This window comes from Lepidothrix coronata, unplaced genomic scaffold (genome assembly GCF_001604755.1).
Source record: "Lepidothrix coronata isolate B3197 unplaced genomic scaffold, Lepidothrix_coronata-1.0 Scaffold38, whole genome shotgun sequence".
Taxonomy (NCBI): domain Eukaryota; kingdom Metazoa; phylum Chordata; class Aves; order Passeriformes; family Pipridae; genus Lepidothrix; species Lepidothrix coronata.
In genome coordinates, this window is record NW_016690218.1 from 85,771 (window position 1) to 113,363 (window position 27,593).

The following is a 27,593-nucleotide window of genomic DNA, read 5'->3' on the forward strand; positions in this document are numbered from 1 at the left end:
CAGACCAGCTGCTCATTTGGAGCAGTGGAGTTTGGATGAGAATTCCTGTGAAGAGCCAAGGTGTGCCCAGGGCAGATCTCCCCAGTTAAGTAGCCAGCAAATCAGTGGGGTAGAAATTCTAAGGTGTGCTCTTGGTTTTATTTGCCCAACTAGTATCGTGTCCCATTTACAAATGTGTATTTAATGTCTGTCCAGGCACCACTGTAGGGCCTATGGGATTTTTGTTTGCTGTTTTTCTTGTGGTGGCCTTTTTCCAGATTATAGAAGTATATAAACTGTCTCTGACAAAGAGCAATACCACAGATGGCCAGCGGGTGCCAGACCAGCTCCACAAAATTCCTTACATTACTGGGTGGCAGGAGCAACCCGTGACTTGTGCCTTTGAGGGTGGTGCAGTTGCATTGTTGCTGAGTTCTTGCCTCTGGGTATGGTCCTGCTTCCGAAGGAAGTACTACAGTACTTAGTAATACATCAGGACTTGGGACAATAAATGTCTGTTGCCTCCTTTACTAAATATTTCAGTGCCACATCTGATTCATGGAAGTTTCGTAGGAAGTGGGACGTGCACCTGTGTCTGTTAAAGGTTGTGCTGTGTAAGGACTTGAGGAGTATGGATGTTTTGCTTTTGGCCTCCCTCCATGCTATGGGAAATGATTTAATTTCTTTTTAAAAAACCCACAGTTTTGGGTTCATCCTTAAAATTACTTTTGTAACGGTTTCTCTGTCCCAAAATAAGTATCTCAATTACCTTGGTTAAGTAGAAACAAACAAAAGCAAAACATGCTGTTGGAGAGGAGAACAATAATGTGGAAAGAGAGAAAAGAAGGGAAAATACAGAAGGCACAACTGATTCCTGGAGAATTCCTGCTTACTGGCAACATGGGCATGTAGACATTTGAGAAATGCACATAAAAATTATGGAGATGGTGTATAGCTCAATAGCCAAGTTCTAGTTCAGGTTGTCTTGTGATGAAACAGTGGTTGGTACTGTATTGGCCCTTCCTTGCTTGATCAGAAGCTGTGGGGTGACAAGGAAAACCGACTCGGTGCAGTCTTGCCCTTTGCCCCTTTAACCACTGCCTAAACCAAGATTAAGTCTCCTAGAAACTGATCCATGGCCTTTGGGATGTTATTTCCCTGCTCCTTGGAATGAGGGTACTGAAGGAGAGGCTTATAGCAGACACTCTCTTTCCTTGCAGGTGTGTCCAAGCTCACAGCTGTGGAGACTCTCCAGTCTCCTTTGTAGGAAAGACAGATATTTTGTGATTTAATTTATGGCAGGTGGCTTAAAACTTCAGTTTTGCTTTAAAGAGCAGTATGATTGACCCTGGAAGGAAAATTTACTCCTACATCTCTAGTCTGCTAAAAGTGGGTGAGTGCCACTTCAGCTGGTTGCATGGTATCCATAGCCCTCCAGTTAGGAATTGGGTTTGAGATCAGACTTCCCATCTCCCTTCTGGCATGTAGGTCCCTAAACTCTCTAACTGGGCGTGCAGACCACCTGGACTCACCAGGAGGGCTGCTGGAGCTGTGGTTTGGAGGTGATTTTTGTAAAGCAGGTAGTGTGTAGTATTAAGTTACAGTGTCAGGATGCCTCAGCTGTGATGTTGTGAGAGCTGTGGTGTTTTTCAGTTCGTTTAAACATTTATGAGGGCTTGTTTTGAGCTGGAGAGAGGGAAATCCACTTGCTGTTGGGGTTGCAAAAATAACGTGTGGGAAGCCACTGCACTCAAGCAGAGGAAATAACTTGCCAAAACATGTTTGGTTGTTGCCAGCATGATTGCATTTGACTCAACTGCTGCCTGAAATATAGCATCTTTTTTTTGAGCTTTACTTCAAATCCACCTTCTACCCAGCCCTTGAAAAATCAAGGAAATCATAAAGCAAATCCTGCTTGGAAGTAAGCCTGGGCCTCTGCATGAGGAAAATTTTGTCCAGGTGCCTTCATCTCTGCTTCTGTTTTGGCTGCAAGATACAAAATTGCTCAGCAAGGAGGGACAAGAGACAATTAAGAATTGTGTGAGTGAATCTCACATTATCTAGGAGAGGAAGTGAAGTAATGGTCAGACCTGGAGCTTATCCAGAGCTCTTCTAATCATGGAGATGGGGTTAACTAGGTTATTTCAAATACCTTGGCTCAGTAATGAGTGCTTTTAAGTTATTTAGGAATAACTTAAGGAATTGATGCATTATGTCTTTGAGAAGAACGTGTTTCCCTTAAGCTCCATGGGAGCCTAGAAGGGAGGGCATTGTCTCTAGGTTCCTCCTGTAGTGATTACTGCACACACAAACTTAAGACCCCCTGGATCTCTGCATCTGTGAGCTGGAGGACTGTTTGCTTTCATCATTAGCGAGCACTTGTCTGTTGTTTATTTTAGAGAGTTCCCAAAGCCCCTGCAATGAAAGAGCCAACAGTGTTTCAGTGCCTGATGGTGAACTTCAGACCGAGCGGGTTTGTGCGTTTGTCATGGTCTCTAGCACAGAGTAAACTCATCCTTTATATTCAGCTGTTGGCCAACAGGGTGGGTGGGGGGCAATAAATGATTTATAACCATGGCAACGGTTGCTGTGGGAAACTGGCATCAACAAGAATCTTTCCGTGTCCACATCAATGGAAGTATTAAAAATCTTCCCACTCGGAATTGGGTGAAACCCAATTTGTGACCCTTCCCAAAAAGGTGGTGTAGAGATAAATCAGATTGAAATGATCTCACACAGACTGTCTGGTATAGGAACCAATGACCTTTTCAGCTGCCTCCAGTTGGAAGTTCCTGCAATCAGATCAAAGAAACATTTTCTGCCCTCAGCGAACCAGGCTTTCTGGGAACGGGGGCTGACAGTGAAGGCTGGTAAAATCTGCTTTTGCTGGAGCTGTGCTGTGATTTCTGTAATGCAAAAAATCTCAGGGTGTCAACGTGGGAATTGCAGGAACATGGGTAGTTGTAGTGGCTGTTTCGTCTCACTGGCTTCCAGTGCTTGTAGGTTGGAAGGAGCTTGGATCCTCTCCAAACCTGTGGTTCTCTGAAGCTTATTGTGTGCTCAGGCTCCTCAAAGCTCCTCAAGCATATATATATATATATATATATATCTATATATATATCTATATATATATATGAAATAGAGTTCATAGATATAATTAAAGATTTGGAAAAGGGGTACATTTAGTGAAGGAAACTAATAGGATGAAGGGAAGGCTGTTCTGGAAAATATGAACTCTGGTGGATGCTTCAAACTAAATGACCTTACCTTTAAATAACAGGAGTTTCAAAGTAACAATTAGTTTTCTACAATCCCCTAATTCCAGTGAAATATGCTTATAGGAAAAGTTTTTCCTCTATCTGTAAATAAATTACTTTCTAAGGTAATTCCACAGAAGATTCCCTTTGTAAGGCATTGAAACTTGTGCTTGCTGCTGCTTCATAAAGGGATCTGATAACAATTTCGCTGCTTTCAAGGGCTGGCACATCCCCTTTCCCAGTTTCATAAATTCTAACTTAGTTTGCTAATCTTTGCTCATTCTATATGTTTTTTTAACATGTATTAGTGCTGTGATGACCACTGCTAGAAACTGCAACCATCTGCTCAGCATTTTGTGCAGATTAATAGTTCGAAGCACAGAAAAGGGAGAGGGTGAAGTGAATGATAGGGAATGGAAAAATTGAAGAAATATTGAAGTTTTTTGTCTGTTTTTATTGGGGAGAGGTTGAAGCATTTTATTTTAGTATTCTAACAGAATTGCTGACTTTTTCTTTAGAATTGCATGTTTTTAAACTGCCTTTCATATTTTCATTTTATCTCCTTTAGGTACTCACAAAACAACCACTAATTATGTCATTTTTGGTTTTTGATGTGGTTTTCTGTCGTTTTCTTTTTTGAATTCAAGTCCATTGAATTCATCCATCTTAAATTAAAACTTCAACCTGAAAATCTTGTTTCCCTCTCAGTCCTGGCAGTGGGAGCTGCTGAGAGATAGTACAGTGGGCAGCAGTGCAAGTGAAATCCTGCTCCAGAGCCGCTCATCAGATGTGAGGTGCTTTCAGTTCTTCATGATCTTCGTAACTGCTCTGGGAAGCAGTGATGGTCCTGGGACTAGTCATAGTTCAGCATTTAAAAATGGATATATTGATAACAGTGCTGTAATCCTCAAACTATTTTGAAAAGGTGACCAAATGCTGGATTGCTTCTGGATTGCTGGATTGTTTGGCCAGGCAATAAAACACGTAAAATACCCTCCAAAGGGGGAATATATTTTTTTGGGGTTGGAATAAACAAAATGACCATCAAGGCAGGTTTTTCTTCTTGTCTTTCAGGTCGCAGCTCCAAGCTGTTGATTGCTTTGGAAAATGGTGGAGGAAATGCAGTGAACACAAAACCACTGTAGTACTCTTGCGCTGTTTGTGCTGCCTGGTCCTGACCCAAGGCCTTTGTGGTCCACCAGGCAGACAAGCCTCAGAGTGTGCTCCTTTGAACATGACCTCTGGCCCTTTGTCTCGCACTGCATCAGTCTGTCTTCTCTGTGGGAAAGGCTGTTGCAATGTTCTTAAAATGTTGGAATGGTAGAAAAAAAATTACAGACCGTCATGACCACTTTTTAAGTAAGGCAGAGAGAGCACTTCTGGAAACACGCAGAATTTAAGTGCACTGAGGGACCATAAAGGTTGCCATCCAGTCCTTGTGAGAAAATATCTGTAGAAATGGGAGTTAAATAAGCATGGTCTGTGTTTCCCAATTAATTTGCACAGTGTGTTTCTCTGGTGCTGAAGCTTTGCTGGTGTGTGAGGAATCTCAGCTTTCATCGATTTTTTTTTTTTTTGGTGCACTTTTAGTTTCCTTGGCTTCAAAAAGCACTTCCCAAGAAAGCCAAGCTCTTATTCCTCTCAGCATCCCTCTATTTGTCAGACCTTCCTTTGGTTATCTCCCATCACTTGCCAGGGCCAAATAAACAGTGCCGTTTGAAAAAAAAAAAAGCCTTTAATGCTGTTTTGTATGCTGATGAGAGGGGACATTTTGGAGGGTCTCCTCTGCTCCAGTTGTCTGAACTCTGGCATTCTGCATTTCTGTTCTCTAAAAGGTTTTAAAGTATGATTTCACAGGGAACAATTCCAACTCAGTATGTGAAGAGTGGAAAGGCTGACAGAGCAGGAGGGAGGTGTGTGCACGTGTAAGAAATCCTTGTTCATTAAAGATGGTGGGGAAACAAAAATGAGCTGCCACGCAAGTTTGAACTCTGATGTGTGCCTCAAGGGAAGAACTCAAGTGCAGCCCCGTATTTTCCCTTTAGAAATATGAATACAGCTGCAAGCTATGAGAAGTCTTAATACAGCTGCAGCTATCTTCCCTTGTTTTCCAGACCCTGCCAAAGGGGGCCTCTAGGAGTTATAGTATTTTACGGTGGTGTCTCTTTCTTGCCTTTGTATCTGAGCTATCTTGCAGCATCAGAGAGGGCTGTGTGGAGTCTGGTCCCCCTCATGTTTCTTTTGGAAAGCTTACTTGGAGATGCTGAGTTTTTCGTCTCATCACTACAGTGCCAGTGGAGCAATGTCACTCATGGTGGGTTTACCTTGGCCATCTCCAGGCTGCTCACCCAGCTGATCTCTTGCACCTCCTCCTCAATGGGACAGCAGGGGAGAAAATAAGATGGAAAAAAGCTCACGGGCTGAGATAAGGACAGAGAGATCATGTCCCAGTTACCACAGGGGCTGTGGAGGACCGGCCCTGACCTGCCCTGACTGTCACAGGAAGTCCTGGCCTCTCCTTGCAGAGGGCCCCCTGTGCCACCCAGCTCTGCCTGTGGAATTGTTTGTGGAGCTGTGACTTCTGGCTGCCAGCACTGTACATGGAGCCTGAGCAGGTATTTATAATCAGCTACTGTGCCTGCAGGGGGCTGTGCACTCAGGTAGCTGAAAGGTAGGCAGAGGTTTGCAAGAGGGATGAAGCTGGAGATATTTAACTGGCTTGTGTCACAGATGTGAGAGACGAGATGTGCTGAATCAGGAATGTGGGAATGTGGGAATTGACAGGTGGGATGGGGCTCAGGCCACCTCTCCTGTTCTCAGTCCTTGGGCAGTCCTGGGCCCAAGCATGAGAGCCCTGCCAGGGGCAGATAATGATGTCTCATCCCAATGGAGGGCATAAACCCAGCCCTGATCTCTGCTTCAGAGTGCTTGATGTGAGCTGTTGGGAAATTGATGACTTAGACAAGCACTGAAGATCCCCAAGAGGTTTCCTGTCAATGATTTCCTGTCACACCTCTGTTCAGTTCCTAGGAACCCCTCCTTGAAACTCAACTATTCGAGGAAGAGCAAATGAACCCAGCCCTGACCTGTCAAGGCACTGTTACCTCGCTCTCAAGTGGAGTCATCCAGAGTGCAGACTCTCTTTAAATCAACTTTATATAAGCTCTTAATTACACAGCTTGAAGAAAAAATAATGAAGTGATGCCAGATGTGAAATAGGGTAAGACATCGACTCCTTCTTGGAAAGAGGAGATGGGGGTTTTGCACTGAAATATATTTAACTGTTAAAGTGCCATGCAAGATTCTGGAGGTTTTGCAGTTGTTGGCCAAGAGACTGCTGGTATGTTAGATATGTTGGAAAGGTTTGATGACAAGCAGGCAAACCCCTGCTGCCTGGTTCCTCTTCTTCCTCATTTGTTCTTCAGGAGAGGCAAGTGCAATGCTTCAGCTGAGTGAAACAAGGACTTGGCTGCTAATGAATGAGCAGGCGTCAGTGTATCCTTCAGCTCTACTGCTGAGGTATACAGGCATTTGGGGTTTGTGCGTGGAAGGGTTTCCCTGTGGAGGTAGCAGGAGGTGGACTGGGTGCCAGGGGAAACTTGCAGGAACTTACGGCTGTGGAACTGTGTGGTCTCATGTCCTGGACACTGGGAGCAAAGGAAACAGAAAAGCCTTCTCCAGTATAATCCAAGCAGCTGCAGAGCCTCTGAACATCTGTAGCAGGACACACCCAGAAAAACTTTATTTTGATGCAGGTATACTTCCTTTTTGCAGTAAAGGGCTGCTTTGTCCAGACCTGCAGGCTCACTAAGAGTCCTGTGATAAGAAATTAATAGAGTAGACTGAATGGATCTAAGAAAGGTTGGTTTGTATTTTGTGAATAAAATGCAGGATCACGTGGTATCTTCTGGGAAAAGCTGTGTTGTGGTTGCTATTGCAGGAGGTTATGTGCTTAGCTACCTATTTGCTCAGTGAAATGTTCAGAAACTGCAAAAATTCAAGAATTTCAGTAAGTCTAATTGCTAGCTCAAAATTCAAACTGAAAAGCAGCTGTAATTTAGGGTTCATTTTGTTTCTGCTTTTTTTACCGGCTTCAGTTACTTAGGAAGCAGAAACAATGCCATATGGCCTAGGCACCCACTTGCTCATGTACCACGAGTGCAGAGGCAGCAGTGTGGCAAATTGTTCCAAGAATAATTACTCATCTGAATGTTGCTTCTGTGATCTATTTGGAAAATATTTGCTAATAATCAGTTTCTGCACAAAAGTCAGTATTGGTTTGTAGATAGACAAATGAGCTATATTTGTCAGCTAATTTATTCACAAACATTTCAACCAAGGCTTATTTTTCTAAACAAAGGAATCATGTCAATAGATACTGTTTTGCTTTAAAACTCCAGAGCTTTACCAGCCATTACCTGAACCACCAGCTAAGCTGAAATTTTTGGAAAGCATCTTGTCTCTTTAAATATTCAGCAGTGGAATTAAATAGGTGTGGAGAGAAGCAAAATGCTTTTTTAAACAAAATGAACACAACCAGCTACATGGATAATATTCCTAGACTTAACTGTGAGTGTACTTAATGCACAGACCATACTTGTGTGGATTTTACTGGTTTATCCCTGACCAAAGAAGGCACATTTTGCAGCCACACACAAGATGCCTTACCAAGCTTTCACATCTCTCCTAGAACTGTAGGTTTTTTTGGAATTGCATGTCCTATGTCCCATTACACTTCAGAATTCTCCTCCAAGTATCTTTCCAGCCTGGTTCTGCTTAATTTGTGAAGTCTAATGAGATTGTAGTCCGAGGTGAAAGTACTACAAGGCAAGCTGCCTGCACAGGTCAAGTATGTGCCAATCAAAATGTATTCAAGTGTCCTGCAAAACTGTAACTGTACCGAATTACAGGGCCAGTAGCTATATTTATCAGGAATGAAGTGAGAGTCTCTGGGAAAGACAGATAAACTTTGAGTTTCACCACCCGTGGCGGCTGATATGTGACAGAATTAACAGTGAAGGTGTGTACCTGACACCAGCATCTGCCTCCCTCTGCACTGGTTGGTTTGGTGGCTTCGTTTTTTGGGCTGTGTTATTGGACTGGAGAAGCAGTGAACAAGGTAAGTCAGTGCAGTTGCATAGCCAGCAGCCATGTGGTTAAGGATGGTGAGAATATCCCCTGGATGGTCCTGAAGATTAACCTAGAACTGGTTTGTCTTTTAGTCCCCATACCAGGGACAGGTAGTCCTTTGGGATTTGTTTTGGTCATGATTAGTGCCACGCTGCCTTTACAGTTGAAATGCTGTGTGTGCTGTGACACGTATGGGAACTGCATCACCCCTCCAGAAGACAGAAGCAACTGATGCCACCTTCTGTGTTTTGCTGTCTTGAGGCAAGCAGTAGGTTGTAAATTCTTCTAGTGCAGCTTTGTGGGGCTGACACTTTCTTACCTCTGTTTAAGAAAGAAGACTGGCAAGCTGCCTGCCCCCCCTGGGAGCATCATTCTCCAGGTTTGTTTGCACGCTGCTTGCCAAACCTCTAAAAAAAGGAACCAATCAGATAGCATTTGCCTAATGCATTAATGAATCTACTTAGGTGTCATCAAGTCTAATTTCATAGTGAGCTGTGACAGCTTAATGCCTCGGGACTGAATTGCTGAGAAACTGCAGGCTGATGGATGGCCAGAGAAGTGCTGAAACCTGAGGACTTGACCATGCCATGTACCCCAGCTCAGGTTAAACTTCCCTGGATACTAATGGAGGCATATAAACAGAAAACAATCATGAAGGTAGGTCTCCCTCTTGTAATTTATGCAGCAAATGCGTTATTTGCTTTGTGGTTAATGCCCTTCACCAAAACAAACTTAGACTCCTTGGCTAGATGCATGGGAGTAGATTTTACCTGTTAGCATTTGAGTCACAGCTTCAAAAAAAAATTTAAAGATGTAAATGCAGGATTATAATAGACTTTGTTATTCCTAGCAAAATGCACATGAAAACTGGATTCAATGTATGCTAGCTCCTTCCCTGTCTCCTGTGGTGATGCACTGATGGCTCTGTAGCAGATATGTTTTGTGTCTAAGGGCTGGTACACAAAATTCTGACACTTCTGAAAAAGTAGCCTGTAGCCAGTGGCACTGATCCTCAAAGAAACAGTCTGCTGCATGTCTCTTCACACTGTGAAGGCCACTCAGATGCTGAAATGACAGCAGCTGGGTTTTAGGCCAGCATGAGGAGGGTGCCTCATTTTGGTCTGCCTCAGGCAAGGCTTTGAATGCTGTTTCAATCTGGATTGCAGGAGTGTGTGCAATTCTTATGTACACTATGTCCCTTTCAGAGTTCTTGGGACCAGTTGAGATCACAGTGAGCCATTCCTTTGCTTTCAGAAAAAAGTTGGCTGAGAACTTCCTCTTGGAAGCTGTAGCTTTTCTAGGAAACTTTTAAAACTTTAAGTTTACAACAAAAGTACTACCCCAAAAATATATATATTTTAGTGGAAACTTAATAAGGCAAGCAAGTAAAAATGGGGGCTTGTGAGTTTTCTGGTTTCTTTCAGGTGTTTGCATGGCTTTGTCAAATGTTTCCGAACATCTCAGCTACTGTTTAGATGAAAATTGTTCTGATCTTTTTTCCCTGTTCTGTGGAAAATAAAAGATCACAACCAATCTGTGTGTTTTGAGAAAAATTGTATTTTTATTGAAGAATATATTTCCAGTGGAGGTTTTTATTGCATCTTTGAAAAAATGCATAGACAACAGCCTACATAAACAAGCTTTATTCCATCTTTTAGTTTGTGTGCTGAAGTTTTTTTCCTTGACGTTTAAAATTAATTACAGGTTTGCTGTTAGCACTGATAGGAATGAGTTAAGACCTAAACTGTCATCTCTTCTCATGGTTTCCTATGGTTAAAACCCCCCCCAAACAACAAAACAAACCCAAACCCAAAAAACTTGAGAATCCAGAATCAATCACTCCTAGGGTTTATTACAATTTCATGGTCAATGTTTGCGCCACAGACTCAGAGATCTTTGGCAGTTGTAGAGAGGAAAAATGAACCTGCCTGAGCCTCCAGTGGAACCTGTCACAGTACTGAGCTTGCCATTAGACTCAGATTTCAAGGACACCTCTTTGTTTAGATGCTGATATCACTACTGCTATATACAAGCAATGCAAGCCTCTACTGTCTTTCAGTAACTACTCAAAAATCTTCAAATTCAGCATGAAGAAATGCCCCCATTTATACGTAGCAGCTCTTGATGCCTCACAGCAGAGCACAAAGCTATTCTCTGTGGGAAACTCATCTCTTAGTCCTCTCATTTCTTGAAAGGCAACACGTTTTGTAAAATGCCTCTCTAAAGTCTCAGAAAATGCTGTGAACAAGGTGATGGAATTTTACGTTCAGGAAAGATGGTGAAGTCCTGGCTTTGCTTTAAGATAATGGTGAAGCCGCCAACATAATCGCCCTCACTCAGATGAGGAATTGAATGACACAGCATGAATAAGGTGTCTGAAAAGAGATTTGTTTCCTTAGCAGCTGAAGCTATCACAGTGGTATCCAAAGTATCTAAGGACTGAGTGATGGGAAACCAGTCAATGTCAAGGCTGAAAAACTTATGTTTCTAAGTTCTGTGCCTCAGTTTCCCCCTGTGCAAAGAAGGGATGACCCTACTTGGCTATTTTACCAAAATATTTTCTTATCTGTGGCTGAATACTGAGAATTTCTTGCAGAAAAATGTGTGGTGGAGGCAGCGTGTGCTGCTGAACTTCCCTTGTTTGTGAGGAAAACACTACAGAAAGGATCTCCAGCCTGAGCAAGCCTGCAGTGTAGCTGGGCAAGACAGTCAGCAAGATGTGGGGAAGAATGTACTGTTGCAGCTGGAGTGCAGAGAGGATATGAGAGGGTACAAACTGCAAAATACAGCACCCTACTGAGCCTCTCAACCCTGTTCTTGGTGAGGCCATGTGGGATCTACTTTGCAGACCCTGAGGAGTGGGTGGCTTGGGGTCCAAAAACTGCTTGACAGCCACCTGTAGTTCCACATGATATTTTAGTCCCTGCCTGCAAATTCTCCTTTTTTTGGCACTCATGGGATCTCTTCTAAATGTACTGATGTTTCCATTACCTGCCTGCCTCTGGGTGCAGTCAGGAGGCATGGAGGCTTTAATTGCTTCGCGCTCTGCCAGCGAGGGATTTATGGCATTTCAATGCACTAGTCGTTTGCCTCTTTTTAGGAGCAAACTCATCGTACAAAAAGTTCAACACACAAGTACCAGCTCGGTGAAAAAGAGCTGTCTGCTTAATGAGCTGTACCCATGGTGCTGCCGCTGCCTCAGAGCAGGCAGGTGCAAAGCCATTCCTCCTTAGTTCTCCCACTCTGTCCACAGAATTCCACCATACCTCATTTCTGGCATCTAGTGTAAACCATAGCTTGGCTATTTTTCATTTGTTATTATCGTCTGCTGTGGACTAGTGACTGGAAATCATTTTCTACCCAAGACTGACAGGGATAATGTGATTCAGAAGAGGAGCTGTTTCTCAAAATGTCCACAAGGCTGGGCATGCTGGCTGTTTGATTTCAGTGGGGTCAGATTTGGTCCTCTAATTCCTAATATTTCCCCCTGCCATCCTCAGCAGGTTCAGTGAAGGGAAAAGAAGGCAGAATTACATCCTATAAAATTTTATTTCAAGAGCTTCAATATAAATGATACAAACAAACAAAAAAAACCACAACAGCAAACCTACCACCCCTTTAATACACCTTAAATTCAGGTAGTCAAACTTTTTCTCCACCATAGGCACAGAGTTTTGTTTAAAATAGTGAAGGTGAAAAGGGAAATATATCCATATACCACTGCAGTCTTCTCTATGAATTTATTGTGGTCTGTAAATACTAGGATTTTTTGGGGGGCTCTTTTAAAGAAAAATCCACCAACCTGTGCCCATTTTTTCCTTTCCATAGTGCTCAGGCAGCTTATTTCTGCAGTTGTAGAGGATTTGAATTCAAAGTCATCAACAAGGAAATGGGATCCTTCCTCATTGAGTCTTGTCTCAGTGTTTATTTTGTCATGACATCCTCCAGTACGGGAGATGGAGGAAGAAGCTGTTACATCACTCTGTTCCAGACAGGCTGTTACCTGCGTATGGGTCTGGATATCCTCCATCTTGCAGTATGTGCTTTGCCAAGCACTTATCAGGAATTGATGGAAGCTGAAGGTGTTTTTCAGGACCTCTTCAAAGTTGATGGCAGGTAAAACAAGCTGCAGGGCTAATTTCTCTTGCCTCTATCACCAGTTCAAGTTTCCATCACCTTCATTACATGGATGTTCAACAGCCTGAACAAATCTTCTCATTCGCCAGCACTTTTATTTTTCCGTCCAAATGATCACACCTTTTTCTCTTTCAGAAATGTGTTGAAGGAAAACTTTTCGAGCTGTTTATGAGACTTAAAGAAAAGAAAGAGCTCTGCTTCTCTGTGTCTCTTTAACCCCAACACATTCAGGGCCAGCTGCCATCTGACCTGTGCTGTGCTAAGGGAGTACTGAGGGGGCTTAGCAGATCCAGCATTCCAAACATGGTTTGGTGACTGTCACCCTTTAGAAAATGTGGGAAAACATGAGCTTCTAAACATGCCTATCTTGCACTTTCATCTTTCATCTCCATGGTGATCTCTGTTACCATGAAGGTACCTGTTCTTTTGCAGGTTTTGAGGTTGTGTGTTCTCTCTGCTTGTAATCTTGGAGTCCTTCAAATTAGAAATGCAGTCCTGAAGCCTCAGCACTGTGCCCCGAACTGTGCTGACAGATTTGCTGCTTGGCAGATGAATGGTATTGAGAAGAAAAGAGGGGCTCTTGGGAAAAATGCAACTAATCTTTCTGTAAGAGCAGAGTGATTTTAAAGTCTGAGGAATGAACTCTGCATCACTGGGACTCAGTTCTAGGTCCTTGCCTTGGCTTTAATGTGGTGTCGTGGGAAAGCGTTTTATTTTCCGTGCAGCTTTGATGTTGTGCAGCTGCCTCACTCTGTACAGCAGCTCGCTGAAGCACTTCAAAGCATCAGGGCCTGTAGCCTTTCACTGAACCTGCACTTTGAGCAGCAGAGTGGGCATGGCAGGGCTGCAGTTAGAGCTGGGTGTTGCTCTGTGATAGTGGTCCTTGGTGCAGCATTGGTGAAGCTCACGGAGTTTGCCTGCTCATTTAGAGGTGCAGCAGCCCAGGTCTGCCTCCAGCTGAACAGGAACCTGCTGACATTCATGAGACAGGGCATTCAGTAAAAACATAGCAGCTGGGCTCAGTTTTCAAAATTATTTGTGCTAAATTGTGATAAATCTGTGGAGAAGACTTTGGCCTTTTTGTTCCTATCTAACCCCAGGAATGTGAGGTGTATTTGCATACACTAGGTTAGCAAATTACCTCAGTGGCCCTGTTTTTGAGATGTCTGTATAAGAACCAAAGTCTTTTTTTTTTTTCTTGTTTCTCCTGTGTCCATCTGCTCTGGGACTTTGTGAAGAGTGTCCTCAGGTGACAAGTTGTTTGTTTGTTTTTGATTTTGTTCTTCACTTCACTCTCCCTGTCATAGAAAAACATTCTATTTTGGTAAAGCAAATGAAAGCAGACTTGTAGTGGACAGCAGGAGGTGGCAACTGATTTCTCTGCACTCCCAGATGAGGTGTGGGTTTGTGTGGCTGCTGGCTCTTCAGGCAGCCAGAGCAAAAAGACAGTGAGATGATGTGCTTGGCAGTGAGCTAAAACCTGCAATTAGCCAATATGCACTTAACTAGATTAGCAGCGTGGGGAACCAAGGGGCCTTAGTTTAGAACCACATGATCCTGAATGAATTAGGAGGCAAAGCACAGTGAGTGTTTGTGGCGGTCCAGCGCCCTGGATCACCAGAGGGCGTTAGAGGGGCTCTGGACAATCCTAAACTGGGCTGATCTTCTGCTGCCTCATGGAGGTCTCTGTTCCACTTTTTGGGTCCTCACTGGGGACTGATACTGTGAGGTGCTTGCATCTGGCACATCTTATCCTTCTCCTCCAGGGAACGCTTACAGCTCAGAGCATATTTGCCTACATCCCTTTGTACCATGAGTTTTTTACAACCCTTACAGGAGTTAAAATATTCTCTATGACTGTCTATGATTTCCCAGGCATACAGCAATTTCTAGTCCCCTGCTATGCTGAAGAAGCACTGGAAGTAGGCTTTTGTCTCATCAAAGTCTGATCTGGAAATGTGTCTGAGGTAGGTGGTACACAGACAGGTTTTCACTGCATAGAATTAGAGTTACTCAAAATGGAGATAATTCTGTAATACCATGGAAGAATTTGAGAAAAAGTATCAAATGTGCCATCCTGAAACTTACAGAAATAGTTGAAAAAAACATATTTTCACAGATCACATCAATTTTGTGTAATCATTGTGTTCTCCATCAGAAAAATTTGGCAAGCTGTAGGCAAGATACTGTATCTATTGATCTGAAAGACCCTGATCCCCACATGTAAAGCTGTGATAATGTTTATCTGGCAGCTCTTAATATAGTACCTCTGGTTTTTGACTTCTTTTTGAAAGGCCTCAGCATTTCAGCTGACCCAATCCCAGCTGTTACCCTGCCACAGACAGTTGTCACCAGAAAAGAGAACTGCTGGTCTCTTTGCAGTTTCTTTATTGAGGTCCTAAGAGAGTTTTGGAGTGCTCAATTTCCCAGTGTATCTTAGCACTGTGTATATCACCTCATGAAGAAATGTTAAGTGCCACTTGTGGCAATGAAAACTGCTGTAGGCTCTTTAGAGGGAAGATGCAATATAATTCTGAGTCCAAGGTATTGATGCCATAATTTCCCCTGACCTTAGTGTGTCTGAGTCTTTGTGTTTATGCTTTAAAGTGTAAAGTGGTCGTTTCCTTTCCCATTTTCTTTCATGTTTACAAAACACATTTCCTTTAAGCAAACTGAAACACTGTTTTCCTGAGATTTTTGTTTCAAGTATTGGCCTCAACACACAGTGGTGTGATAGTATTCCACAACAGTGCTCCCTGAGAATGTAGATGCTGAAGCACAGGTTTTTCTACATTGCTGTGTTCTTCTATCTTAACAGATCCTCTCTGCTTGCCTTTCGTGGCACTGGGGTGCATACCCTGCACAACTCTCTTGTCACTCTTTGGATAATTTGATTTATTTTTCATCCCAGCACTTGGTGGAGGAACGTTTGTAGAGGGTGGTACCTGTCTTTAAGTCCTCAGGACCCTGCTGATTAGGGGACAGTGTCTAAAGAATAAGGAAAAGCCAAGGAGTTCTGGATGCTCCTCAAGGCTGGGCAAAACAGAGGCATATATAGCAGTATCTGTATTCTTTTGTTTTCTGTCCAGCCTTTTCCTCTCTTTTCCTGTGCCTCGGAATTCAGAATTGATAAAAATGAACATTTTAAATATTAAAAACCTTCATATCCACTTTTTCTCTGTATTGGTATTTCAGCTCACAATTATTTTTATCAGCTGAGTAGGCTTTGGAGAACAGCTTGTACTTGTTACTGATAGTTGTGTCTTTCCTACTAGTCTACAAAGCTTCATTGGCATCTCCAGCACTAAATTAATAACCTGCTGCTGTTGGTCATGTAACCAGAAGGTCTGTTTAAGCTTGCTGGCTTCAGACCTGTCTGCTGGGCTCTAATTAACATTTGCACTGTGTGCTTGAGCTGTTTCCCTCATGGCCTCGGATGCCATGCATTATTGATGTCCCTTGCCCAACGCACAAACAAGGTTGCCATGGGAAAGCCCAAGGGCTCACGATCCAGCAGTGGTTTCTGTGAACAGAAAACAAGCTGTCTGTGTGCCAGGAGGCTGCTGAGAAGGGCTGTGCTGCTCAGCAAGTGAAAGAAAGAGGAATAGCTGAGCAGGTTTCTGGATACAAGCATGTAAGGTGACAAGATTTCCATCACTGCTGTGGAAAGGGGGGAAAAAGCCCTGCTAAGCCCTGTGCTCCTGCCTGTGATGCCCAGAGGCTTCAAAGCAGAGTGCAGAGGTTTAGCCAAATAAGCCCTGTATGTGTTTGTTAAAAGTGGGGCCACACTTCATGTTTATAGAAAGGGGATTTCAAGGCAATTTGTTTTGTTAACTTGTGAGGAATGATTGGACTGTTCTTTGCCTGGGGGGGGAATGGGATTGGTGAAAGTGTTTGAGGTGCTATAGATGGATGAGAGAGAGGGTCGGACCCCGTAGCAAGGTTTATCCCATGGCTGTCCCAAGGAAGGACAAGATAGCCATCACCAGGTTGATTTCCAGGATGCATGTGAGCACGTGGACACTACTCCTTCCCCATGGAACATAATGTGTTATAACAGGATGTGCAGGTGGCATAAGGGCACAGCCCCATGGGTGATGCTGTTGGAGGTGAAGTAGGTATGACCCAAGTCAGACTCAGGAGGGAAGGTACTCTGTTCCCTGAGGATAGCTGCAATTTTTTTATTCCTCTCAGAAAGTATGAAATAAAACTTTTGGTCACCATTTTTAAGGCTAAGCATATAGGTTCTTCCCTTTCGTTCACTCTGTTCCTTGAGCTTAACTTTTACTGAGTCAAAAGAAAGAAGAGTAAGCAGGTGCTCAGGGAGAGAGGCTGGACATCAGATGCTCCTGGGTGGTCTCAGTCTGACCAGCTCTCCAATTTTGCTCTACTTTTGTCACTTTTGGTGATTTGATGAAAGTCACACTTTTCAGTGCTGCTATTTCTCTGTAAAAGTGCTCATTTTGAGACACCCAGGAACTTAACTTTTTCACTAAAGGTGAGCTGGCAGCTTGTTGCAGGCCCCTTAATTAAAGAGAAGGACCAAACACTGTAGTGGGAAAAGTCCTATGAACAGCTACTGACATTGCTATTCTATAGCAACATCTCCAGCTGATGTCTGTGGCAGCTGTGTTAGATGCATATACGTGTACAGAAAAATTCCCCACTTTAAAGGGTTTATTACCTTAGAAGACAACATGGAGAAAGGTGAACAAGCAGCATTTCTGCTTTGCTGACAGGAGCTGGAGCAGGTTGACTCTTGCCTGCAACACAGCTGAAACTTAATTTTCTTTGTGTCTCCTAAGGTCTAAAGCAGTGCTGAAGTCTGAGGGCAGTCTTCTACATCTTCCTGGTAGCAAAAAGGAGAAGCTTTTCAGGAGAATCCTCCCGTTTGATGCAGGAGATGTCACATTTGGAGATCCATTTGCTGCAGTCAGCTCATTTTCTGCCATTCTGCGACATATAGGGTTATTTTCTCACATATCTGATCACTCAGCCTTGGAGAAGCCGAGAGAATTGTGTAGTTTAAGGTGACTCATTGTAAGGCTGAATCTTTTACTCCTACAGTGATGGTAGCAATGGGGTGGCTGCTTTTTACCAAGTGAGGTGACAGTCACCTTCCCAAACCACGAAAGGATGTGTGTGCTGCCTTTACTAGTTAGAGAAGGACTGCTAACTCCTGCAGAGGGGTTTTCTGTGGGTTTTTTGCCCCCGTAGGAGCTGCATTATTGCACATTTTTACAGCTAAAGAGTCCCTTTCCACTTGCCTGTTGACTTGCAGGTTGGATATAGTTGCTCAAGACTTAGTGTCTGAATTCCTTGTCTCATAGTAGTCGTGTGGACACCTCCATCCATATAATTGTAAAGACATGGGCTGAGAGATTAACAGAGAACCTCATGTGAGCCCTTGCACCTCTGCAGAGAATTTCTTTTTTAATATACATGAATGTTTATAAAAACAGCCAGTAGTGACCTTGTTACGGAAAATTTCCAAACTAGACATGGAAATGATGAAATTATTATTATTTTTACATTTGAAAGCAGCTTTTGATTGAGCATAACAACAACAAAACGATGCACAATATTGCTGCTCTGCACTGCATATTGCACAATTATCCACAGCACAGGGGAGAGGCATAAAATATTTGTAATGGGGGTGGTAGAAAATTACAGTTTGGCAGCATTTAGTGATCACAGAGACTGTGGCCATGCCATGTTGGAGGAATTAGTTCTCCTCTTTTCCTAATCTTGCCTGAATGTGGTGCTTTCTGTAGGGCTGGTATGAATTTACACTGGTCTAACCAAGGGAGGATCCAAGCTCACACTGGAACAATTTACCTTGCAGAGATGTTATCAAATATTGCAGTGAGGAGGGTGGAAGCCTCCCCCTCCCTTTTCTCAGTTTCCAGCAGATGGACACTTTGCTGTTTGCTTGCACACTGTGGAAAGCTTTAGGATGATCCTTGCACGGGGACCACAAGCAGGCAGTGAGGGGGACTGGGAGTGTGTCACCGTTTGGTGTGTGCCCCTCATTGAAGGTCTGGGTTCTGTTGAGGTCCCTCGGGTGCTTGTGGCTGCAGCACAAGATACTTCTTGCATCTCAAGATTTCTTCAGAGAAGTTGTTGCTATGCAGCCTTGTTTATTCCTGGTACTTGACACTGTTCACCTGCAGAGCTCAAACACCTGGAAGGGGGAGCCTGCTGTCCTGCTGAAGAAGGGGTCTGGCTTGACAAATGTCTATCCCTACTTCCAGTTTGGGAAGCACAGGGTCTGGAGCAGAAGAATTCCTTGCTCCCTCGTGGGAGGCAACCTGCTTCATAGCTCCTGGAGGGATTACGAGCTTAGCAACGTGGAGCTGGATTTCCAAAGTGAAGGACACGCGTGAAGGAGGTTGGTGGACAGCCCTGTCTTGTGTGCTGTTGCTTTCTCAGCAAGGTGGTGCTCTGGCAGGGGCTGGCAAGAGCCAGGCATTGGGATTGCTTTCGCTGTGCTCTCGTGCAGGTTTCTTGATGCAAGCATCTCTCCCAGAAAGCAATAAAACCTGGGGGAAAGATTTGATGATTCTTCCTTTTATCTTTCTCTTTTCAAAAAGTCTTTAAAGCCATAGGAGGGAAGCTTCTGCTGCATGACTCCAGCTGTGTGCCTGGGAGTTTAGGTGTCATTAAAAGAGACACAGCCCTCAGAGGTGTGGAAGAAGATCAGTGCTTAGGGTGGTGGATGGAAGGAGGGGAGAGGAGGACAGGCAGGAACTGCAGAGCACACAGGGTTGCTTATTGACAGGGAAGCTTCTTTTCATAAGAAGAGCAACAGCCTGGCTTCTGCCACACCATGGGAGGCAGAACAAGGGCTCCTACCTCAGCTCAGGTACAGCCCTTGGGCTCCCAAGGCTCCCTTTGCTGCTGTGTGAGGGCAAACGGGTAAGTCCCAGCTCACCTCCTGCTCAAAGTCCCTTGCTCTGAATGGAACCAAAAAGCAAAAATAAAAATTCCACCTTTGTCCTTCTCAGGCTCACACAGTTATTTTCCAGGTAGCACCAATGAAGTCCTAACCCAAATCAAGTTTCTGTATTGGCCTCTGCTGGGATTTAGATCAGTGTTATTTGGCTCCTGGGCTAATCCCTGCAGGATAGTGAAGTTTGCTCTTGCCAATGGTTTAAACTACTGTGTTTCACTAAACTTAACATTGGCGCCTCACTCCAAAGGATGTAGGGGACAAGTGGAATTATTTTACTCCAAGCAAGGAGAGAAGAAGCGAACTTTAGTGAGCTTACAGGTTTTTTGATACATAAATGCCTAGTCTCAAAGTGCTCTCATTCTGATGAAGAAACTTGCCTGCAGGCTAGCCTCTGTTTTCAAATGGTTTATTACTAACAGTATGAATCTCTGAAAATTTGATCTGGGAAAGATGTAGTAGCGTAAGGAGGGAAGATCTGCACTCTAACACATCTTGTATTTTTTTTGTGGTGTGGAGATGCCAGCCTACCATAACAGCAGAGGGAGGACAAACCAAACTCTCTGAAGGATTGAGATGCAGGGACTCTGCTCATTAACAGAGTTGTTTGCAGGTTCCTTTCCCCCTCTGTTTCTATCTCTCTCTGGAGAGAGTGCTTTTGCTTCACTTATTTTTCTTCTTCTTTCTTCCTGGCAATATCCATACTCCCCCACCCCTAACAATTTAGCAAGCTGGGGCTCTGCTGCAGAGATTGCTGCTGTAATGACAATGGTAGCTGCTCATATTTCTGGATTATCTGTCACCCCAGGACCTTTGAAAGCTTTGCAAAGCTTCCAATCATCATTTGCATTTTCAGTGGGAGATAGTGCCCTGTAAGAAACTAAAGCTCACTTACTCAAAATCTGTGGCCTGCAGAGGTCCTAAACATTTTTCTGACCCTAAGATTTATATTTCTCTGCAGGCCAGGCAATGAATTGGCAGCGGAGTTAGCCCTGCTTCTGCAGACTTCCACTTTTCATTCCTTTCTTTGGCTTTGTTCACTTTTGGACAATGGAATTGATGGCATTTGGGAAATATGTGGTGTTTTCTGTCAGGTCAGTGAGCCAAACCATCAGAAGGTTTTGTCAGCCTGCTCCAATGCGTGGCATGTTCACATCTGGAGGCTCTTTTTTGTCTTCCTTCCTGTAAGCATTTCAGTTTGCTTCAGGGACAGCCTATTATTCCTTTACCTCTTGGTGGCTTCTGGCTCTCCCAGGGCAGATGCTGCCAGCTGGCAGGTATTGGAAAATAGGTGTTTGTCCTGCATTGGGTCCTCTGGGCACCATGGTGTGGGGCTCTCAGCATCCAGTCAGGTGCAAGACAGCCTCTGCAGGCATCAACCTGTGAACACTTAGGCACCCTAGGGATTTAAATGCCTGTGGAGTTATGTGATACCTTGTAGGTTAGGTGAATGGAGGCTTTAAATATTTCAGTGATGCCTGAATGGCGGACCTAGGCCCTGAAAAAGATAGAGGTGCTTAAATACTGTGAAGACTGGGCAATAAATTCTGAGCAGTGGGAACTGTTGTATTTCAAGGTTCCTACAGCTTTAAGAACAGTACTGGGACTTGAGTGGAAAAGATAAAAGAGGAATAAAATGAACAATTAAACTGGTCACTTTATAGGATATGCTCCTGCTTTTGCATGTCAGCCCTGTACCTCATGCTCCCCATGCTTGTTACTCATTATGAAAAATTTCAATACAAAAGTCATATCCTATGTTGCATCTGAATGAAATTGCTTCAAATCATTGAGAATTTTCCTGTCAGGAATAGGACGAAACCGTTAGGATGCTCACTTGGAATTATCTTGGATTTCTGCAACTGTTTGTGAAAACCTGCCATAGTTAGAATGCTTGGAGTTGGCTTGGGCCTTTATGAAAGATGTATGGAACAGTATGCAGGGCTCTGGCAGGAGAAAACTACTGGCCAGGGATCATATTTTAGTAGTCCTCTAGGATGGCTTCACACAGCAGTATGGGGTGGGAGACCACTCTCCCCAAGGCTGCTGAGAGGAAGGTACTGAGGAAGACAAGCCTGACATTCCTAAGGAAAATTCTTTTACAACAAACCAACATGAGTCAACAAAGAGCTGACCTAATATTTCAAGACATGGGCCAAATGGGAAACCTTTCAGTGCTTTTGGTCAAGGCTGGATTATGCTCGAGGCAAAGGTGTGTCAGTGTACTTGGCTTCTTCTCTCCTCATTGTCTCTGGTCCACAGCTCCAACAGAAACCATCACAGCCCTCAGGGGGAGCAAAGCTGTGTACAGTAATCAAATAACTGTGGTGTCCAGCACTACAGCTCATTAGATCTGGAATGAGGAATTGTTCAAGTGCTTTTTGAAGGAGATAGTGAGGTTTGGCATTCAGATCAGCTTATTCCTAACTTTTCATTTGCTGCCCTGGGTAAGCTGCTGCTTGTGGTAACTCTTGTTTCACAGCTGAGCAACCCTGCTCTGCTGAAGAACAGCCATTGCAGGAGCTTTTGATAGGGGCATTGAACCTTTCAGATTTTCCATATAAAAGCTGAAGCAGAACTTGTAATAAGAGCATTGTGTGGGCAATGCTTTTAACATTACATCGTTTATCTGTACTCCTCGCCATGCACAGTAAATATTTGAGGAAGCAAGTTTTGCTGCTTCAGAAACTCCTCAAAACAGTAAATTCAGCTGTAAGAGAAAATTGGTTTTGGATGTGTAATCTCACTTGTATTCTTTGTGCAAAAAAATACAGGAGCACTTCTTGTAAGCTGTGTGTCTAACCTAAGTGACTTTGACACCAAGAACTTGAGAAAGTGGGGAGAGATGCAATTAGTAGCACAAGGATCTGCATTGTGATTCTCCTGCCGGCCTGGGGAAACTGCCCAGTTCCATAGGGAGATGGCTTTTTACTCTGTATAAAACCTTTATGCCACAGGTCCATTATGACCCTGTAAGGTGGTCAAAAAAGCCCCAAACAACTGTCATCACTCCAATTTAATTTTACTCTCCCAACAAGCCTTTGGTGAGATACTAGGTTCAACCTCCACAGTAGCTCCAATACTGAGGGGCTCTGTAGGGTTGTTGGCATCAGCACGTTTCACATAATGATACTGTACTTTTACTGCACTGGGAAGACAGCTTGTTGGTTGGGAAAGAAAGTAATGGTAGCATTAAATTGTCTCTGTTTTCATTTACTGGGTGCTAATGATCCCGAGAAGCTGAAAATTCCAGAGGATGCATTTCCTTTTGATTAACTCAGCAGAAGGATGACAAGGAATGTAGTTACTGTCTGGTGAAACATCACCAGGGCCTGGAGCTGTTAAAATGCAGCTGTGTTCGTTTTCCCTCTTCAGAAAGTCATTTTGTAACACCTTTTTTCACTCAGCAGTGAATGACTGCCACTGGTCTCCACGGTACTGAGAATGGCACCAGCTTGTTTTCCATGCTCTGACAGCAGTGGCAGAAGATGAATCCTGCACACCCAGAGCTCCCCCAGGCTGCAGGCACGTTGCTTTGCTGGTATCATTCCAGTTGCAGTGGTTTCAGTGCAAGGGAGAAAGGGGTGGCTTTACATTCGGGATTTTCCATATCGCGTACCTGGCCTTAAATAGGATCTATGTCCTGAATTTTGGCAATTAAGCCTTTGGGGACCACAAAGATAGTGCCATAAGTAATGCCCTTTCTGGTTACACTTCATAGCATGCTAGTTTGGTAGAACAGCCTTCCGAGGAACAAGACTGAGCTGTGGAGAAGCCTGGCTTTGTGTTATGGGTAAGTCCATGGCAGAGGCAGCTTCTATCCTGGCTACAGGACACACTAACTTTCTCTTGGGCATTTTTAATACCTTAAGCAATGGGGCATGGTCAGATTCATTTAGGGGGTGATCTTAACCAGACAAAATTGCCACTGACGTGTTTCTTAGATATTATTCCTACGCAGTGAGCCCTAGGAAAACATACCTGAATCCCTGCTTTATGTACTAGTCCCACAGAGAGCTTTGACTGGAACACAGGGAAAAGTGAGAGTTCATCATCTTTGGAAAAAGGCACAGGCAATTCACAACTATGAGGATGTTGTGAGGTTATCTAGGGGCAGAATTAGAAGGGACAAAGCCCAAGTTTTATCTGGCTACTGGAGTGAAATCATAGAATCATAGAACAGCTTGGGTTGGAAGGGACCTTAAAGATTATCCAGTTCCAATCCCCTGGCTGTTGGCAGGGACACCTCCCACTAGACCAGGTTGCTCAGGGCCCCATACAACCTGGCCTTGAACCCTTCCAGGGATGGGGCATCCGCAACTTCTCTGGGCAACCTGTTCCAGTGCCTCACCACCTTCACAGTAAAGAATTTCTTTGTAGAAACTTGTAAAAAAACAATAAAAATATTTGTGTAAATATACCAACAACAAAAGGAGGGCTAAGGAGAATCTCCATCCTTTATTGGATGTGGGAGGAAATATAGGACAAAAGATGAGGAAAAGACTGAGATACTTAATGCCTTCTTTGCCTCAGTCTTTAAAAGTAAGACCTGTTGTCCTCCAGATACCTGGGCCCCTGAGCTGGAAAACAGGGATGAGGAGCAGAAGGAAGCCCCCATAAACCAAGGGGAAATGGTCAGTGACCTTCTACACCACTTAGACACATGCAAGTCAATGGGGCCAGATGGGATCCATCCAAGGGTACTGAGGGAGCTGGCAGGAGAGGTCATCAAGCCGCTTTCAATCATTTATCATCAGTCCTGGTTAACTGGGGAGGTTCCAGGTGACTGGAAGTTAGCAGCTGTGACTCCCATCTACAAGAAGGGTCAGAAGGAGGATCTGAGGAACTACAGGTCTGTCAGCCTGACCCCAGTGCCAGGGAAGGTCATGAAGCAGATCACCTAGAGTGCCATCACGCAGCACATGCAGGACAAGTAGGGCATCAGACTCAGCCAACATGAGTAGGCAGGTCCTGCTTGACCAACCTGCTCTCCTTCTATCATAAGGAGACCCTCTCAGTGGATGAGAGAAAGGTTGAGGATGTTGTCTACCCAAACTTTAGTAAAGCCTTTGGCACCATTTCCCACAGCACTCTCCCAGAGAATCTGGCTGCTCATGGCTTGGATGTGCACACTCTCCCCTGGGTAAAAACCTGTCTGGATGGACAGGCCCAGAGAATGGTGGTAATGAATGGAGTTAAATCCAGCTGGCAGCTGGTCACAAATGGTGTTCCCCAGGGCCAGTTTGGGTCAGTCATATTTAATATCTTTATTAACGGTCTGGATGAGGGGACCAAGGGCACCCTCAGTCAGTTTGCAGATGACAGATGACACCAGGTTGGGCAAGAGGGTACTGGAGCGTAGGAAGAGTCCTTGTTTTCAAGTATGCAGTCTCAAATAGACCTACATTTGTGTTTTTAAGGTATTTAGTGCCTGCCTTCCCTTGAAAGTAATGGGAATCAGACTCTATAAGCCCTCTAAGCACTTTCAGTCCTTGACCTTAAGCTATGTCTGTGAATTTAGGTGCTTTTGACAAGAAAGTTTAGACCAGAGGATCCTTGAGGTCCTCTTCCAACTTGATATTCTGTGATTTATCTAAGCTAATGAAAAAGATGAAAGCCAGAAGTGGGTTAACTCTCTCAGCTGACTTCAGCCTTTCTGCAAACACTACCTTTGCTCCAGATGAACACTTTGACAGCTTTTGAGCTGAATTAAATCACTTGAGTGGGGGGTAGAACATTACAAGGCCTTGCTGTAATATGAACAATTTCCACTGAAATTTGTTTAAGGATACCATTTTATCTGATTGTAAGTTTGATTGTCAGGATTGTTAGTAGGGTACCTAAGGCCTTGTACAGGCATTCTTTGTTATTTGTTTTAAGCTTACGGAACACGTTAAAAGAGATCTGCCTTTCCCTTTTCCATTGAGTGCAGAGGTGTTTTTCCTTTTGTAATAATTACACTGAACTGTGTCTGTGATTGATTCTTCCGGCCTCAATCAGCTGCCATGTGGTAGTCATTGTGTTTGCAGAGCTTAGAGGCACCTATGAGTGGATTTTCAAAAGTAGTTCTGTTTGGCATCCTTCAGAACTCACAACTACAGGGATTTTACTGCTGCCTTGCCATCCTGACCTCTTGTCCTAAAATATGCTCTGTAAAATCCCCTCTTACCTCTTACTTAGGCCATAAGAAATGGACTAATATGTTTAAGGAAGCCCAGTATGGCAACTGAAGTCTCTGTCAGAAGCAGTTTTGAAGCGAAAGCAACCAAACCACCAAAGAGATGGTCTACAAGGACTGAAGCTGAACATTGTCACATTTTGCTGTAGCACTAACCTGAAGGGCTAAGCACAAACTTTCTTTGCCCTCATACACCTTGCATGCTATAGCACTGTCTACAACTCCAGTAGTCCTTTGGGATATGTGCTTGCTGATGTGAGCATGGCAGAAAGTTTCTGGGTGCTGGCATCCATAATTATGAGTTGTGCTGTAGTTTCAGGCTTTCTGAGGTGCTGCAAGTGCTAGAGGTACCTCAGCAACATGATAAATCCAGGCAATTTATCTACAACAGCACTTGTTTCAACTGCTTTTCTCCTTCCTTCCCCAGTGGGTGGCAGATCTGGAAGTATTTGTCTTGTGGTTTGAGTTGTGGCTCAGAATTACTCATAGGTGTGTTGTAAAATCTTATCTATGCCTTTCTACAGTAAAAAATCTTGCAAACTAGTGGGAAGTGCTAGAAGTAGGGGTTACACACCAGTCTCCAGTATCATTAGCCCATACTCCTGCTTAAATCCAGATATGTCTGTACTGAAAAGGAGCAAACTATTCTAACCCTCTTTTTTTTTTTTTTTGGTAGCTTTTGGGGCAAGTCCTGTATGATGTTACAGCTCATTGTTATCAAATGTATGGAGTGGTGCTCCTGCTGCAGTGGCAGCCCTGAGTTCAGTGGGAACAACTCTGAGGCACTGTCCCACGTCCAACAGCAAGTGGGCATGGTGAGAGGCTGGCCTCTGCTACCATGCCCAAACAGCCATGGGGAAAGCAGCTGCTGGGGTAGAGATATTCTTCCCCCATGCTGCTGACAGCAGTCTTCCTCCAGCATTTGGACTTTATGGCCATAATTTTGACAGAATGTGGAAAATACATAGCCTGAACATCTCTTTATGTTGCTCTAACACCACCTGACTCAAGCAGTTTGGTATCAGGACCCCCTGTAGGCAGGGCCATGCCAGGGATTGGTGGCTGTCACTTGCACTAGCAGTGTTATTTTTCCATGTAGGCTCCTGATGCCGCAGGGAAATGTACCGGCAGCTGTGTCAGGCCCAGTGACCAGCAGCACCTCGAGTAGACTCTCATCTGCAAAGAGCCCATCACCCCCTCTGCCCCCACCATGGCAGCACAAGGTGATTTCGCCGCAGATAGAGGGCTGCAGCAGAATGGAGACTTCTTCAGCCAGGACTTCTTGCAATCTCGTTCCTGCAGCCTCTGCCTGGAGGACGTTTGCCTGCAGCGATGGTGCCGATGCCCAGGAATACTGCTGGGCTCAGGGAGACAGAGCATGTACAAAAGCTGCATTCAAAGTGTTGATCACAAGACCTGGGAGATGCTGGCAAGTGCAGCAGCAGCTATTCTTCACGCCGTGCAAGTGAGAGCCCAGTCTTGGAGGCTGGGGAATAGAGAAGAGATTGGCCAGGACAAGGGACAGGGAAATACGCTGTGTATAATTTTGAATTTTCAGGAACAGCCAAGATCAGAAATTTTTTGATGCGGATCATGTTTATGTTGTGTTTGGGTGCCTCTGCAGTAAAGAAAACAGGGAATAAATCCATGTCACAATGAAGGAGAACATTTGGATGGCCAGTTTGCACCCTACAGATACATTAATCATATAGGCCCACTGAATACTGGGGACATCAAATGCAGAGTGCAAAGCATCTTTTAATTATAACACCTGCTCGTTTCCCAGCACTTCCTTTGCAGTTAAGAGAAATAATAAAAATAAACCAAAACAAAACCAACAAAACCAAAACCAACCAACCAAACAAAACCCCAAAACCCCCACAAACCTGACAAAATCCAACCCACACGTGAGTGGGAATTACAGAAGCAAAGGGCTGGAAAACTAGCTTTGGAAAGCATG

At 44.1% G+C, this 27,593-nt stretch overlaps 1 long non-coding RNA gene across 1 annotated transcript; it reads left to right on the top strand.

The window, feature by feature from the left end:
* The first annotated feature begins 8,688 nt into the window (after positions 1-8,688).
* On the top strand, positions 8,689-26,894 carry LOC108496243. Its single transcript, XR_001874400.1, has 4 exons — positions 8,689-8,745; positions 8,831-9,023; positions 23,177-23,248; positions 26,733-26,894. It is a non-coding gene; the product is annotated as an uncharacterized LOC108496243 (long non-coding RNA).
* Positions 26,895-27,593: the final 699 nt, after the last annotated feature.